This window comes from Hyla sarda, unplaced genomic scaffold (assembly GCF_029499605.1).
Source record: "Hyla sarda isolate aHylSar1 unplaced genomic scaffold, aHylSar1.hap1 scaffold_131, whole genome shotgun sequence".
NCBI lineage: Eukaryota > Metazoa > Chordata > Amphibia > Anura > Hylidae > Hyla > Hyla sarda.
Window position 1 is genome coordinate 531,650 of NW_026607934.1, and position 14,626 is coordinate 546,275.

General features: G+C 46.5%; 6 non-coding genes and 1 pseudogene across 6 annotated transcripts; all 7 read right to left on the reverse strand.

Moving 5' to 3' along the window:
* Positions 1-406: 406 nt before the first annotated feature.
* On the reverse strand, positions 407-597 carry LOC130305292 (U2 spliceosomal RNA). The gene has a single exon (XR_008854890.1). It is a non-coding gene; the product is annotated as a U2 spliceosomal RNA (small nuclear RNA).
* A 2,084-nt stretch (positions 598-2,681) lies between these two features.
* LOC130305293 (U2 spliceosomal RNA) lies at positions 2,682-2,872 on the reverse strand. The gene has a single exon (XR_008854891.1). It is a non-coding gene; the product is annotated as a U2 spliceosomal RNA (small nuclear RNA).
* A 2,091-nt stretch (positions 2,873-4,963) lies between these two features.
* On the reverse strand, positions 4,964-5,144 carry LOC130305359 (U2 spliceosomal RNA; annotated as a pseudogene).
* Positions 5,145-5,837: 693 nt separating this feature from the next.
* LOC130305382 (U2 spliceosomal RNA) lies at positions 5,838-6,025 on the reverse strand. Its single transcript, XR_008854965.1, has one exon. It is a non-coding gene; the product is annotated as a U2 spliceosomal RNA (small nuclear RNA).
* A 2,091-nt stretch (positions 6,026-8,116) lies between these two features.
* LOC130305294 (U2 spliceosomal RNA) lies at positions 8,117-8,307 on the reverse strand. The gene has a single exon (XR_008854892.1). It is a non-coding gene; the product is annotated as a U2 spliceosomal RNA (small nuclear RNA).
* Positions 8,308-10,397: 2,090 nt separating this feature from the next.
* LOC130305332 (U2 spliceosomal RNA) lies at positions 10,398-10,588 on the reverse strand. Its single transcript, XR_008854931.1, has one exon. It is a non-coding gene; the product is annotated as a U2 spliceosomal RNA (small nuclear RNA).
* A 2,085-nt stretch (positions 10,589-12,673) lies between these two features.
* On the reverse strand, positions 12,674-12,864 carry LOC130305296 (U2 spliceosomal RNA). Its single transcript, XR_008854895.1, has one exon. It is a non-coding gene; the product is annotated as a U2 spliceosomal RNA (small nuclear RNA).
* Positions 12,865-14,626: the final 1,762 nt, after the last annotated feature.

Sequence of the window (14,626 nt, forward strand, 5' to 3'; positions counted from 1 at the left end):
AGTTCAACCAGGGAATTAAGGGGTAGGGGTGTGGCGCGATATTGGGGAAGGGATGAGATTTTATATTTCTTCATAAGCATTAATCTTATTTTGTCAATTAGGAACATTCAGCACCCACCCGCTATCAAGGCAGCTGCCTATCATGTCATGCCCTACCTGCACAGGTGTGCTGGCTACTCAAATGATCCAATTAAGGAGGCCATTTAGTCAGCAGCAGCAGAAGTCCTGTGCCTGGACGCTCCAACAGGGGCCAGACACAAGCAGAAGCAGAAGCAGCAGAAGCAGCAGCAGCACCACCTTTTGTTTTTTGGCTGCAGCAGCAGCAAGGCCCACAGGGCTGGCTAGCTGGCTAGCCAGCAAGCAGGTAGCAATGAAAGTAGGAATCTTTCTTTTTAACCCTGTAAGGGGGTGGTGCACTGTACCCGAAGATACTGCCATATCGGGTCAATGCATAGGGCGACGGAAGCAAGCTTCGAAATCGGCCCCCGTTCTCAAAAATCCATTTAATATATGGTCCCCAGATAGGGGACGTATCAGATATTAAACTGATAAGAACAGATACTACACTTGATCTTAGCCAAAAGGCCGAGAAGCGATAACCGTGAAAGGGGCGGGCCCAACAAGGTCCCCTTCATGGGCACTATCACTGCTTGCTGTCAGGGAGGCTGCCAGACAATTTTCCATGCACACTCTGGGCTGGGGGGCAGTCAACCACCAGTACACACAGCAGAACCTAAACCCATACCATTATTGCTAAGCAGCAAGACAGGGGCCCATTGCACTCCCACGGGGCCTTTTTAAATGCAATCCATAACCCGGATTTGCCAGGAACCCTTCTTACTCCTCCTACTTGCATGTGACACTGGGCTTAGGATCTGCATAGGAAACACACACACAAGCACACACCTACCTTTGTTGCCTGCAGATGCCTCCTTGGCTGTCCCCAAACGGTATCAAACCAACACCCACGGGAAGCTGTAAGCATAGAGGACATGCCTGCACCCCATTGGACTTACCTGTGTGGGTTAAATCCGGGTTATTTGACAACCTATGGCGGTGATGGTTCTGCTCAGGCAGAGCAGTGCTGATGCTCCTCATAAAGCTGTCGCTGCTGTGAAGGTTCTAGGTGACATCACAAATCCCTATGGTTACATACACAACAAAGCTGGGTTGTTGTTGTTTACACTCTGCAAGGCCTGTGGAAGTGAGTGACATCATAGCACTGTAGTTCTGAGGGTTCAAGATGGATGCAACAATCTCCTGTTGCTTCTATGAAGGCCGTAATAGACGACATCACCAAACAGCTCCATAGTCACATACACAGCAAAGGAGAGATGTTGTTTACACCTAGTGATGTCAGTGGTATTGAGTGACATCACAGCACAGTGCTAAGGCTCCTGGGCCTGGACACAGCAGCGGCTGCAATATCTCAACGGAGAATACGTTTATATCTATGTGTGTGTGTGCGCATATATATATATATATATATATATATATATATATATATATATATTTCTCCGCCGAAATCACTTTTAAACCCATTTCCACCTTTTTTTCCCTTCTCTTCCTCTTACTTTTTTTTCACGTTTTTTTACGTTTTTCTCCTTTTCGCCTCTTTTCTGGGCGTATTATTCTTCTTTTTCTTCTTTTTTTTCGTCTAATGCATACCCCATCAGTGCAGCAATGCTTATTCAATACCGCCAGCAGATGGAGACACTGGGGGATAATTTTCTAAGGATTTATACTGATTTTTCCTGTCTGAATTTGTCGCACAGAAAGTTGCAGGCCAAATATGTGTGACATTTCTGCGACTTTAGCTTCTAGAGCATTTTTACAACATTATACATAGGTGCTGAATACATAAAAAGCGACTGTTCAGCGACAGACAAGTCGCATCGGCTGAAAGTAGGCCAGAATGTCAGTCCATGTTGGAGCAGGTTTAGATACAGTCTAAAGCATAGATCTCAAAGTCTGTGCACAGAATTTAGCAAGGGCCTCGCACCTTCTGATGCATCAGGTAGGTGCACAATAGCATAGCCTAACCCTCTGTACTTTGGTCTATATTGATGCGGGACATAGACAGCCAGCTGATGACCAATCCATTAGTGCAATGGATGGCTGGAAGCATTTGTCTTTGCCTTTGCAATACCACAGAAGCAATGCATGGTCAATGTACAGCAATGACACACCTGTGTGAACAGCCAGGAGACCCCCCCCCCCCCCCATGTTATGTTACATAGTTACATAGTTAGTACGGTCGAAAAAAGACATATGTCCATCAAGTTCAACCAGGGAATTAAGGGGTAGGGGTGTGGCGCGATATTGGGGAAGGGATGAGATTTTATATTTCTTCATAAGCATTAATCTTATTTTGTCAATTAGGAACATTCAGCACCCACCCGCTATCAAGGCAGCTGCCTATCATGTCATGCCCTACCTGCACAGGTGTGCTGGCTACTCAAATGATCCAATTAAGGAGGCCATTTAGTCAGCAGCAGCAGAAGTCCTGTGCCTGGACGCTCCAACAGGGGCCAGACACAAGCAGAAGCAGCAGAAGCAGCAGCAGCACCACCTTTTGTTTTTTGGCTGCAGCAGCAGCAAGGCCCACAGGGCTGGCTAGCTGGCTAGCCAGCAAGCAGGTAGCAATGAAAGTAGGAATCTTTCTTTTTAACCCTGTAAGGGGGTGGTGCACTGTACCCGAAGATACTGCCATATCGGGTCAATGCATAGGGCGACGGAAGCAAGCTTCGAAATCGGCCCCCGTTCTCAAAAATCCATTTAATATATGGTCCCCAGATAGGGGACGTATCAGATATTAAACTGATAAGAACAGATACTACACTTGATCTTAGCCAAAAGGCCGAGAAGCGATAACCGTGAAAGGGGCGGGCCCAACAAGGTCCCCTTCATGGGCACTATCACTGCTTGCTGTCAGGGAGGCTGCCAGACAATTTTCCATGCACACTCTGGGCTGGGGGGCAGTCAACCACCAGTACACACAGCAGAACCTAAACCCATACCATTATTGCTAAGCAGCAAGACAGGGGCCCATTGCACTCCCACGGGGCCTTTTTAAATGCAATCCATAACCCGGATTTGCCAGGAACCCTTCTTACTCCTCCTACTTGCATGTGACACTGGGCTTAGGATCTGCATAGGAAACACACACACAAGCACACACCTACCTTTGTTGCCTGCAGATGCCTCCTTGGCTGTCCCCAAACGGTATCAAACCAACACCCACGGGAAGCTGTAAGCATAGAGGACATGCCTGCACCCCATTGACTTACCTGTGTGGGTTAAATCCGGGTTATTTGACAACCTATGGCGGTGATGGTTCTGCTCAGGCAGAGCAGTGCTGATGCTCCTCATAAAGCTGTCGCTGCTGTGAAGGTTCTAGGTGACATCACAAATCCCTATGGTTACATACACAACAAAGCTGGGTTGTTGTTGTTTACACTCTGCAAGGCCTGTGGAAGTGAGTGACATCATAGCACTGTAGTTCTGAGGGTTCAAGATGGATGCAACAATCTCCTGTTGCTTCTATGAAGGCCGTAATAGACGACATCACCAAACAGCTCCATAGTCACATACACAGCAAAGGAGAGATGTTGTTTACACCTAGTGATGTCAGTGGTATTGAGTGACATCACAGCACAGTGCTAAGGCTCCTGGGCCTGGACACAGCAGCGGCTGCAATATCTCAACGGAGAATACGTTTATATCTATGTGTGTGTGTGCGCATATATATATATATATATATATATATATATATATATATATATATTTCTCCGCCGAAATCACTTTTAAACCCATTTCCACCTTTTTTTCCCTTCTCTTCCTCTTACTTTTTTTTCACGTTTTTTTACGTTTTTCTCCTTTTCGCCTCTTTTCTGGGCGTATTATTCTTCTTTTTCTTCTTTTTTTTCGTCTAATGCATACCCCATCAGTGCAGCAATGCTTATTCAATACCGCCAGCAGATGGAGACACTGGGGGATCATTTTCTAAGGATTTATACTGATTTTTCCTGTCTGAATTTGTCGCACAGAAAGTTGCAGGACAAATATGTGTGACATTTCTGCGACTTTAGCTTCTAGAGCATTTTTACAACATTATACATAGGTGCTGAATACATAAAAAGCGACTGTTCAGCGACAGACAAGTCGCATCGGCTGAAAGTAGGCCAGAATGTCAGTCCATGTTGGAGCAGGTTTAGATACAGTCTAAAGCATAGATCTCAAAGTCTGTGCACAGAATTTAGCAAGGGCCTCGCACCTTCTGATGCATCAGGTAGGTGCACAATAGCATAGCCTAACCCTCTGTACTTTGGTCTATATTGATGCGGGACATAGACAGCCAGCTGATGACCAATCCATTAGTGCAATGGATGGCTGGAAGCATTTGTCTTTGCCTTTGCAATACCACAGAAGCAATGCATGGTCAATGTACAGCAATGACACACCTGTGTGAACAGCCAGGAGACCCCCCCCCCCCCCCCCATGTTATGTTACATAGTTACATAGTTAGTACGGTCGAAAAAAGACATATGTCCATCAAGTTCAACCAGGGAATTAAGGGGTAGGGGTGTGGCGCGATATTGGGGAAGGGATGAGATTTTATATTTCTTCATAAGCATTAATCTTATTTTGTCAATTAGGAACATTCAGCACCCACCCGCTATCAAGGCAGCTGCCTATCATGTCATGCCCTACCTGCACAGGTGTGCTGGCTACTCAAATGATCCAATTAAGGAGGCCATTTAGTCAGCAGCAGCAGAAGTCCTGTGCCTGGACGCTCCAACAGGGGCCAGACACAAGCAGAAGCAGAAGCAGCAGAAGCAGCAGCAGCACCACCTTTTGTTTTTTGGCTGCAGCAGCAGCAAGGCCCACAGGGCTGGCTAGCTGGCTAGCCAGCAAGCAGGTAGCAATGAAAGTAGGAATCTTTCTTTTTAACCCTGTAAGGGGGTGGTGCACTGTACCCGAAGATACTGCCATATCGGGTCAATGCATAGGGCGACGGAAGCAAGCTTCGAAATCGGCCCCCGTTCTCAAAAATCCATTTAATATATGGTCCCCAGATAGGGGACGTATCAGATATTAAACTGATAAGAACAGATTTTTTTTTTTTTTTATCTAAAGCCGAGGAACGTGCTTTCGATTCACCCAAAGTGCAAGAAAAAGTGCAAACGTGTTACACTAAAAAAACGTGCACAAAGGATGCGGTCTATCGCAAGCCCTTCTCCGATAGGAGAGAGGCCCCCCAACAAACCTTACCCTTCGCCTCCGGACCAAAAGGTACCTGCGAGGTTCCAGGTTCGATGTCCCTTTTCGCCGAAGCTACTAGGGGACCACAAATGCTCCCGGCATCCCCCTTGGCGTTAGCCAAGGTATCTGCCCGCAGAGCCGATTACGGTAGGTACCCTGCCAAAGCAGGAGTACCCGGGGTGTTTGCAGGGAGGTGCGGAACCTAATGGCCACACACACCTCCCCTAGACCGCCAGGAGGGACACCCAGAAGGGCTACCGCATCCTGACAAATCCTGTGAACACACAACACGCAAAAAGTGACACAGTGAGACAAAAAAGAAATAAATAAGTGAATGTGTGCAGATATACTGCCCGGACATCCGGCCGGATCTATAAAAATTTCTCTGATCCTAGCCAGAAGGCCGGGAATCAAGAGGTGAGTGCCACAAGGTGAAGAGATTATGGTGCCCGTGCTTCAACTCAGTGAGTCTATTCTCCCAGTGAGTTTCGGCACCTCGGGGTCACCACTCCCCGAGGCACAAAAGTACCTCGGCTCTAGACCCTCTCAGCCTCATGGCGAGACCCGGAGGGAACAGGTCACATCGGGGCAGCCGTCGAGCTGATTCCTCAGAACCAGCCCCGGAAAGCCCTGGTACACCTGCATCCTCCATGCAGCACCCATCCCCACCAGCCCCATATCGGTGTTACTGTCCACCGGCATGAAAAACTGATAAGAACAGATACTACACTTGATCTTAGCCAAAAGGCCGAGAAGCGATAACCGTGAAAGGGGCGGGCCCAACAAGGTCCCCTTCATGGGCACTATCACTGCTTGCTGTCAGGGAGGCTGCCAGACAATTTTCCATGCACACTCTGGGCTGGGGGGCAGTCAACCACCAGTACACACAGCAGAACCTAAACCCATACCATTATTGCTAAGCAGCAAGACAGGGGCCCATTGCACTCCCACGGGGCCTTTTTAAATGCAATCCATAACCCGGATTTGCCAGGAACCCTTCTTACTCCTCCTACTTGCATGTGACACTGGGCTTAGGATCTGCATAGGAAACACACACACAAGCACACACCTACCTTTGTTGCCTGCAGATGCCTCCTTGGCTGTCCCCAAACGGTATCAAACCAACACCCACGGGAAGCTGTAAGCATAGAGGACATGCCTGCACCCCATTGGACTTACCTGTGTGGGTTAAATCCGGGTTATTTGACAACCTATGGCGGTGATGGTTCTGCTCAGGCAGAGCAGTGCTGATGCTCCTCATAAAGCTGTCGCTGCTGTGAAGGTTCTAGGTGACATCACAAATCCCTATGGTTACATACACAACAAAGCTGGGTTGTTGTTGTTTACACTCTGCAAGGCCTGTGGAAGTGAGTGACATCATAGCACTGTAGTTCTGAGGGTTCAAGATGGATGCAACAATCTCCTGTTGCTTCTATGAAGGCCGTAATAGACGACATCACCAAACAGCTCCATAGTCACATACACAGCAAAGGAGAGATGTTGTTTACACCTAGTGATGTCAGTGGTATTGAGTGACATCACAGCACAGTGCTAAGGCTCCTGGGCCTGGACACAGCAGCGGCTGCAATATCTCAACGGAGAATACGTTTATATCTATGTGTGTGTGTGCGCATATATATATATATATATATATATATATATATATATATATATTTCTCCGCCGAAATCACTTTTAAACCCATTTCCACCTTTTTTTCCCTTCTCTTCCTCTTACTTTTTTTTCACGTTTTTTTACGTTTTTCTCCTTTTCGCCTCTTTTCTGGGCGTATTATTCTTCTTTTTCTTCTTTTTTTTTCGTCTAATGCATACCCCATCAGTGCAGCAATGCTTATTCAATACCGCCAGCAGATGGAGACACTGGGGGATAATTTTCTAAGGATTTATACTGATTTTTCCTGTCTGAATTTGTCGCACAGAAAGTTGCAGGCCAAATATGTGTGACATTTCTGCGACTTTAGCTTCTAGAGCATTTTTACAACATTATACATAGGTGCTGAATACATAAAAAGCGACTGTTCAGCGACAGACAAGTCGCATCGGCTGAAAGTAGGCCAGAATGTCAGTCCATGTTGGAGCAGGTTTAGATACAGTCTAAAGCATAGATCTCAAAGTCTGTGCACAGAATTTAGCAAGGGCCTCGCACCTTCTGATGCATCAGGTAGGTGCACAATAGCATAGCCTAACCCTCTGTACTTTGGTCTATATTGATGCGGGACATAGACAGCCAGCTGATGACCAATCCATTAGTGCAATGGATGGCTGGAAGCATTTGTCTTTGCCTTTGCAATACCACAGAAGCAATGCATGGTCAATGTACAGCAATGACACACCTGTGTGAACAGCCAGGAGACCCCCCCCCCCCCCCCCATGTTATGTTACATAGTTACATAGTTAGTACGGTCGAAAAAAGACATATGTCCATCAAGTTCAACCAGGGAATTAAGGGGTAGGGGTGTGGCGCGATATTGGGGAAGGGATGAGATTTTATATTTCTTCATAAGCATTAATCTTATTTTGTCAATTAGGAACATTCAGCACCCACCCGCTATCAAGGCAGCTGCCTATCATGTCATGCCCTACCTGCACAGGTGTGCTGGCTACTCAAATGATCCAATTAAGGAGGCCATTTAGTCAGCAGCAGCAGAAGTCCTGTGCCTGGATGCTCCAACAGGGGCCAGACACAAGCAGAAGCAGAAGCAGCAGAAGCAGCAGCAGCACCACCTTTTGTTTTTTGGCTGCAGCAGCAGCAAGGCCCACAGGGCTGGCTAGCTGGCTAGCCAGCAAGCAGGTAGCAATGAAAGTAGGAATCTTTCTTTTTAACCCTGTAAGGGGGTGGTGCACTGTACCCGAAGATACTGCCATATCGGGTCAATGCATAGGGCGACGGAAGCAAGCTTCGAAATCGGCCCCCGTTCTCAAAAATCCATTTAATATATGGTCCCCAGATAGGGGACGTATCAGATATTAAACTGATAAGAACAGATACTACACTTGATCTTAGCCAAAAGGCCGAGAAGCGATAACCGTGAAAGGGGCGGGCCCAACAAGGTCCCCTTCATGGGCACTATCACTGCTTGCTGTCAGGGAGGCTGCCAGACAATTTTCCATGCACACTCTGGGCTGGGGGGCAGTCAACCACCAGTACACACAGCAGAACCTAAACCCATACCATTATTGCTAAGCAGCAAGACAGGGGCCCATTGCACTCCCACGGGGCCTTTTTAAATGCAATCCATAACCCGGATTTGCCAGGAACCCTTCTTACTCCTCCTACTTGCATGTGACACTGGGCTTAGGATCTGCATAGGAAACACACACACAAGCACACACCTACCTTTGTTGCCTGCAGATGCCTCCTTGGCTGTCCCCAAACGGTATCAAACCAACACCCACGGGAAGCTGTAAGCATAGAGGACATGCCTGCACCCCATTGGACTTACCTGTGTGGGTTAAATCCGGGTTATTTGACAACCTATGGCGGTGATGGTTCTGCTCAGGCAGAGCAGTGCTGATGCTCCTCATAAAGCTGTCGCTGCTGTGAAGGTTCTAGGTGACATCACAAATCCCTATGGTTACATACACAACAAAGCTGGGTTGTTGTTGTTTACACTCTGCAAGGCCTGTGGAAGTGAGTGACATCATAGCACTGTAGTTCTGAGGGTTCAAGATGGATGCAACAATCTCCTGTTGCTTCTATGAAGGCCGTAATAGACGACATCACCAAACAGCTCCATAGTCACATACACAGCAAAGGAGAGATGTTGTTTACACCTAGTGATGTCAGTGGTATTGAGTGACATCACAGCACAGTGCTAAGGCTCCTGGGCCTGGACACAGCAGCGGCTGCAATATCTCAACGGAGAATACGTTTATATCTATGTGTGTGTGTGCGCATATATATATATATATATATATATATATATATATATAGTATATATATATTTCTCCGCCGAAATCACTTTTAAACCCATTTCCACCTTTTTTTCCCTTCTCTTCCTCTTACTTTTTTTTACGTTTTTTTACGTTTTTCTCCTTTTCGCCTCTTTTCTGGGCGTATTATTCTTCTTTTTCTTCTTTTTTTTCGTCTAATGCATACCCCATCAGTGCAGCAATGCTTATTCAATACCGCCAGCAGATGGAGACACTGGGGGATAATTTTCTAAGGATTTATACTGATTTTTCCTGTCTGAATTTGTCGCACAGAAAGTTGCAGGCCAAATATGTGTGACATTTCTGCGACTTTAGCTTCTAGAGCATTTTTACAACATTATACATAGGTGCTGAATACATAAAAAGCGACTGTTCAGCGACAGACAAGTCGCATCGGCTGAAAGTAGGCCAGAATGTCAGTCCATGTTGGAGCAGGTTTAGATACAGTCTAAAGCATAGATCTCAAAGTCTGTGCACAGAATTTAGCAAGGGCCTCGCACCTTCTGATGCATCAGGTAGGTGCACAATAGCATAGCCTAACCCTCTGTACTTTGGTCTATATTGATGCGGGACATAGACAGCCAGCTGATGACCAATCCATTAGTGCAATGGATGGCTGGAAGCATTTGTCTTTGCCTTTGCAATACCACAGAAGCAATGCATGGTCAATGTACAGCAATGACACACCTGTGTGAACAGCCAGGAGACCCCCCCCCCCATGTTATGTTACATAGTTACATAGTTAGTACGGTCAAAAAAAGACATATGTCCATCAAGTTCAACCAGGGAATTAAGGGGTAGGGGTGTGGCGCGATATTGGGGAAGGGATGAGATTTTATATTTCTTCATAAGCATTAATCTTATTTTGTCAATTAGGAACATTCAGCACCCACCCGCTATCAAGGCAGCTGCCTATCATGTCATGCCCTACCTGCACAGGTGTGCTGGCTACTCAAATGATCCAATTAAGGAGGCCATTTAGTCAGCAGCAGCAGAAGTCCTGTGCCTGGACGCTCCAACAGGGGCCAGACACAAGCAGAAGCAGAAGCAGCAGAAGCAGCAGCAGCACCACCTTTTGTTTTTTGGCTGCAGCAGCAGCAAGGCCCACAGGGCTGGCTAGCTGGCTAGCCAGCAAGCAGGTAGCAATGAAAGTAGGAATCTTTCTTTTTAACCCTGTAAGGGGGTGGTGCACTGTACCCGAAGATACTGCCATATCGGGTCAATGCATAGGGCGACGGAAGCAAGCTTCGAAATCGGCCCCCGTTCTCAAAAATCCATTTAATATATGGTCCCCAGATAGGGGACGTATCAGATATTAAACTGATAAGAACAGATATTACACTTGATCTTAGCCAAAAGGCCGAGAAGCGATAACCGTGAAAGGGGCGGGCCCAACAAGGTCCCCTTCATGGGCACTATCACTGCTTGCTGTCAGGGAGGCTGCCAGACAATTTTCCATGCACACTCTGGGCTGGGGGGCAGTCAACCACCAGTACACACAGCAGAACCTAAACCCATACCATTATTGCTAAGCAGCAAGACAGGGGCCCATTGCACTCCCACGGGGCCTTTTTAAATGCAATCCATAACCCGGATTTGCCAGGAACCCTTCTTACTCCTCCTACTTGCATGTGACACTGGGCTTAGGATCTGCATAGGAAACACACACACAAGCACACACCTACCTTTGTTGCCTGCAGATGCCTCCTTGGCTGTCCCCAAACTGTATCAAACCAACACCCACGGGAAGCTGTAAGCATAGAGGACATGCCTGCACCCCATTGGACTTACCTGTGTGGGTTAAATCCGGGTTATTTGACAACCTATGGCGGTGATGGTTCTGCTCAAGCAGAGCAGTGCTGATGCTCCTCATAAAGCTGTCGCTGCTGTGAAGGTTCTAGGTGACATCACAAATCCCTATGGTTACATACACAACAAAGCTGGGTTGTTGTTGTTTACACTCTGCAAGGCCTGTGGAAGTGAGTGACATCATAGCACTGTAGTTCTGAGGGTTCAAGATGGATGCAACAATCTCCTGTTGCTTCTATGAAGGCCGTAATAGACGACATCACCAAACAGCTCCATAGTCACATACACAGCAAAGGAGAGATGTTGTTTACACCTAGTGATGTCAGTGGTATTGAGTGACATCACAGCACAGTGCTAAGGCTCCTGGGCCTGGACACAGCAGCGGCTGCAATATCTCAACGGAGAATACGTTTATATCTATGTGTGTGTGTGCGCATATATATATATATATATATATATATATATATATATATATATTTCTCCGCCGAAATCACTTTTAAACCCATTTCCACCTTTTTTTCCCTTCTCTTCCTCTTACTTTTTTTTCACGTTTTTTTACGTTTTTCTCCTTTTCGCCTCTTTTCTGGGCGTATTATTCTTCTTTTTCTTCTTTTTTTTCGTCTAATGCATACCCCATCAGTGCAGCAATGCTTATTCAATACCGCCAGCAGATGGAGACACTGGGGGATAATTTTCTAAGGATTTATACTGATTTTTCCTGTCTGAATTTGTCGCACAGAAAGTTGCAGGCCAAATATGTGTGACATTTCTGCGACTTTAGCTTCTAGAGCATTTTTACAACATTATACATAGGTGCTGAATACATAAAAAGCGACTGTTCAGCGACAGACAAGTCGCATCGGCTGAAAGTAGGCCAGAATGTCAGTCCATGTTGGAGCAGGTTTAGATACAGTCTAAAGCATAGATCTCAAAGTCTGTGCACAGAATTTAGCAAGGGCCTCGCACCTTCTGATGCATCAGGTAGGTGCACAATAGCATAGCCTAACCCTCTGTACTTTGGTCTATATTGATGCGGGACATAGACAGCCAGCTGATGACCAATCCATTAGTGCAATGGATGGCTGGAAGCATTTGTCTTTGCCTTTGCAATACCACAGAAGCAATGCATGGTCAATGTACAGCAATGACACACCTGTGTGAACAGCCAGGAGACCCCCCCCCCCCATGTTATGTTACATAGTTACATAGTTAGTACGGTCGAAAAAAGACATATGTCCATCAAGTTCAACCAGGGAATTAAGGGGTAGGGGTGTGGCGCGATATTGGGGAAGGGATGAGATTTTATATTTCTTCATAAGCATTAATCTTATTTTGTCAATTAGGAACATTCAGCACCCACCCGCTATCAAGGCAGCTGCCTATCATGTCATGCCCTACCTGCACAGGTGTGCTGGCTACTCAAATGATCCAATTAAGGAGGCCATTTAGTCAGCAGCAGCAGAAGTCCTGTGCCTGGACGCTCCAACAGGGGCCAGACACAAGCAGAAGCAGAAGCAGCAGAAGCAGCAGCAGCACCACCTTTTGTTTTTTGGCTGCAGCAGCAGCAAGGCCCACAGGGCTGGCTAGCTGGCTAGCCAGCAAGCAGGTAGCAATGAAAGTAGGAATCTTTCTTTTTAACCCTGTAAGGGGGTGGTGCACTGTACCCGAAGATACTGCCATATCGGGTCAATGCATAGGGCGACGGAAGCAAGCTTCGAAATCGGCCCCCGTTCTCAAAAATCCATTTAATATATGGTCCCCAGATAGGGGACGTATCAGATATTAAACTGATAAGAACAGATACTACACTTGATCTTAGCCAAAAGGCCGAGAAGCGATAACCGTGAAAGGGGCGGGCCCAACAAGGTCCCCTTCATGGGCACTATCACTGCTTGCTGTCAGGGAGGCTGCCAGACAATTTTCCATGCACACTCTGGGCTGGGGGGCAGTCAACCACCAGTACACACAGCAGAACCTAAACCCATACCATTATTGCTAAGCAGCAAGACAGGGGCCCATTGCACTCCCACGGGGCCTTTTTAAATGCAATCCATAACCCGGATTTGCCAGGAACCCTTCTTACTCCTCCTACTTGCATGTGACACTGGGCTTAGGATCTGCATAGGAAACACACACACAAGCACACACCTACCTTTGTTGCCTGCAGATGCCTCCTTGGCTGTCCCCAAACGGTATCAAACCAACACCCACGGGAAGCTGTAAGCATAGAGGACATGCCTGCACCCCATTGGACTTACCTGTGTGGGTTAAATCCGGGTTATTTGACAACCTATGGCGGTGATGGTTCTGCTCAGGCAGAGCAGTGCTGATGCTCCTCATAAAGCTGTCGCTGCTGTGAAGGTTCTAGGTGACATCACAAATCCCTATGGTTACATACACAACAAAGCTGGGTTGTTGTTGTTTACACTCTGCAAGGCCTGTGGAAGTGAGTGACATCATAGCACTGTAGTTCTGAGGGTTCTAGATGGATGCAACAATCTCCTGTTGCTTCTATGAAGGCCGTAATAGACGACATCACCAAACAGCTCCATAGTCACATACACAGCAAAGGAGAGATGTTGTTTACACCTAGTGATGTCAGTGGTATTGAGTGACATCACAGCACAGTGCTAAGGCTCCTGGGCCTGGACACAGCAGCGGCTGCAATATCTCAACGGAGAATACGTTTATATCTATGTGTGTGTGTGCGCATATATATATATATATATATATATATATATATATATATATATATATATATATTTCTCCGCCGAAATCACTTTTAAACCCATTTCCACCTTTTTTTCCCTTCTCTTCCTCTTACTTTTTTTTCACGTTTTTTTACGTTTTTCTCCTTTTCGCCTCTTTTCTGGGCGTATTATTCTTCTTTTTCTTCTTTTTTTTCGTCTAATGCATACCCCATCAGTGCAGCAATGCTTATTCAATACCGCCAGCAGATGGAGACACTGGGGGATAATTTTCTAAGGATTTATACTGATTTTTCCTGTCTGAATTTGTCGCACAGAAAGTTGCAGGCCAAATATGTGTGACATTTCTGCGACTTTAGCTTCTAGAGCATTTTTACAACATTATACATAGGTGCTGAATACATAAAAAGCGACTGTTCAGCGACAGACAAGTCGCATCGGCTGAAAGTAGGCCAGAATGTCAGTCCATGTTGGAGCAGGTTTAGATACAGTCTAAAGCATAGATCTCAAAGTCTGTGCACAGAATTTAGCAAGGGCCTCGCACCTTCTGATGCATCAGGTAGGTGCACAATAGCATAGCCTAACCCTCTGTACTTTGGTCTATATTGATGCGGGACATAGACAGCCAGCTGATGACCAATCCATTAGTGCAATGGATGGCTGGAAGCATTTGTCTTTGCCTTTGCAATACCACAGAAGCAATGCATGGTCAATGTACAGCAATGACACACCTGTGTGAACAGCCAGGAGACCCCCCCCCCATGTTATGTTACATAGTTACATAGTTAGTACGGTCGAAAAAAGACATATGTCCATCAAGTTCAACCAGGGAATTAAGGGGTAGGGGTGTGGCGCGATATTGGGGAAGGGATGAGATTTTATATTTCTTCATA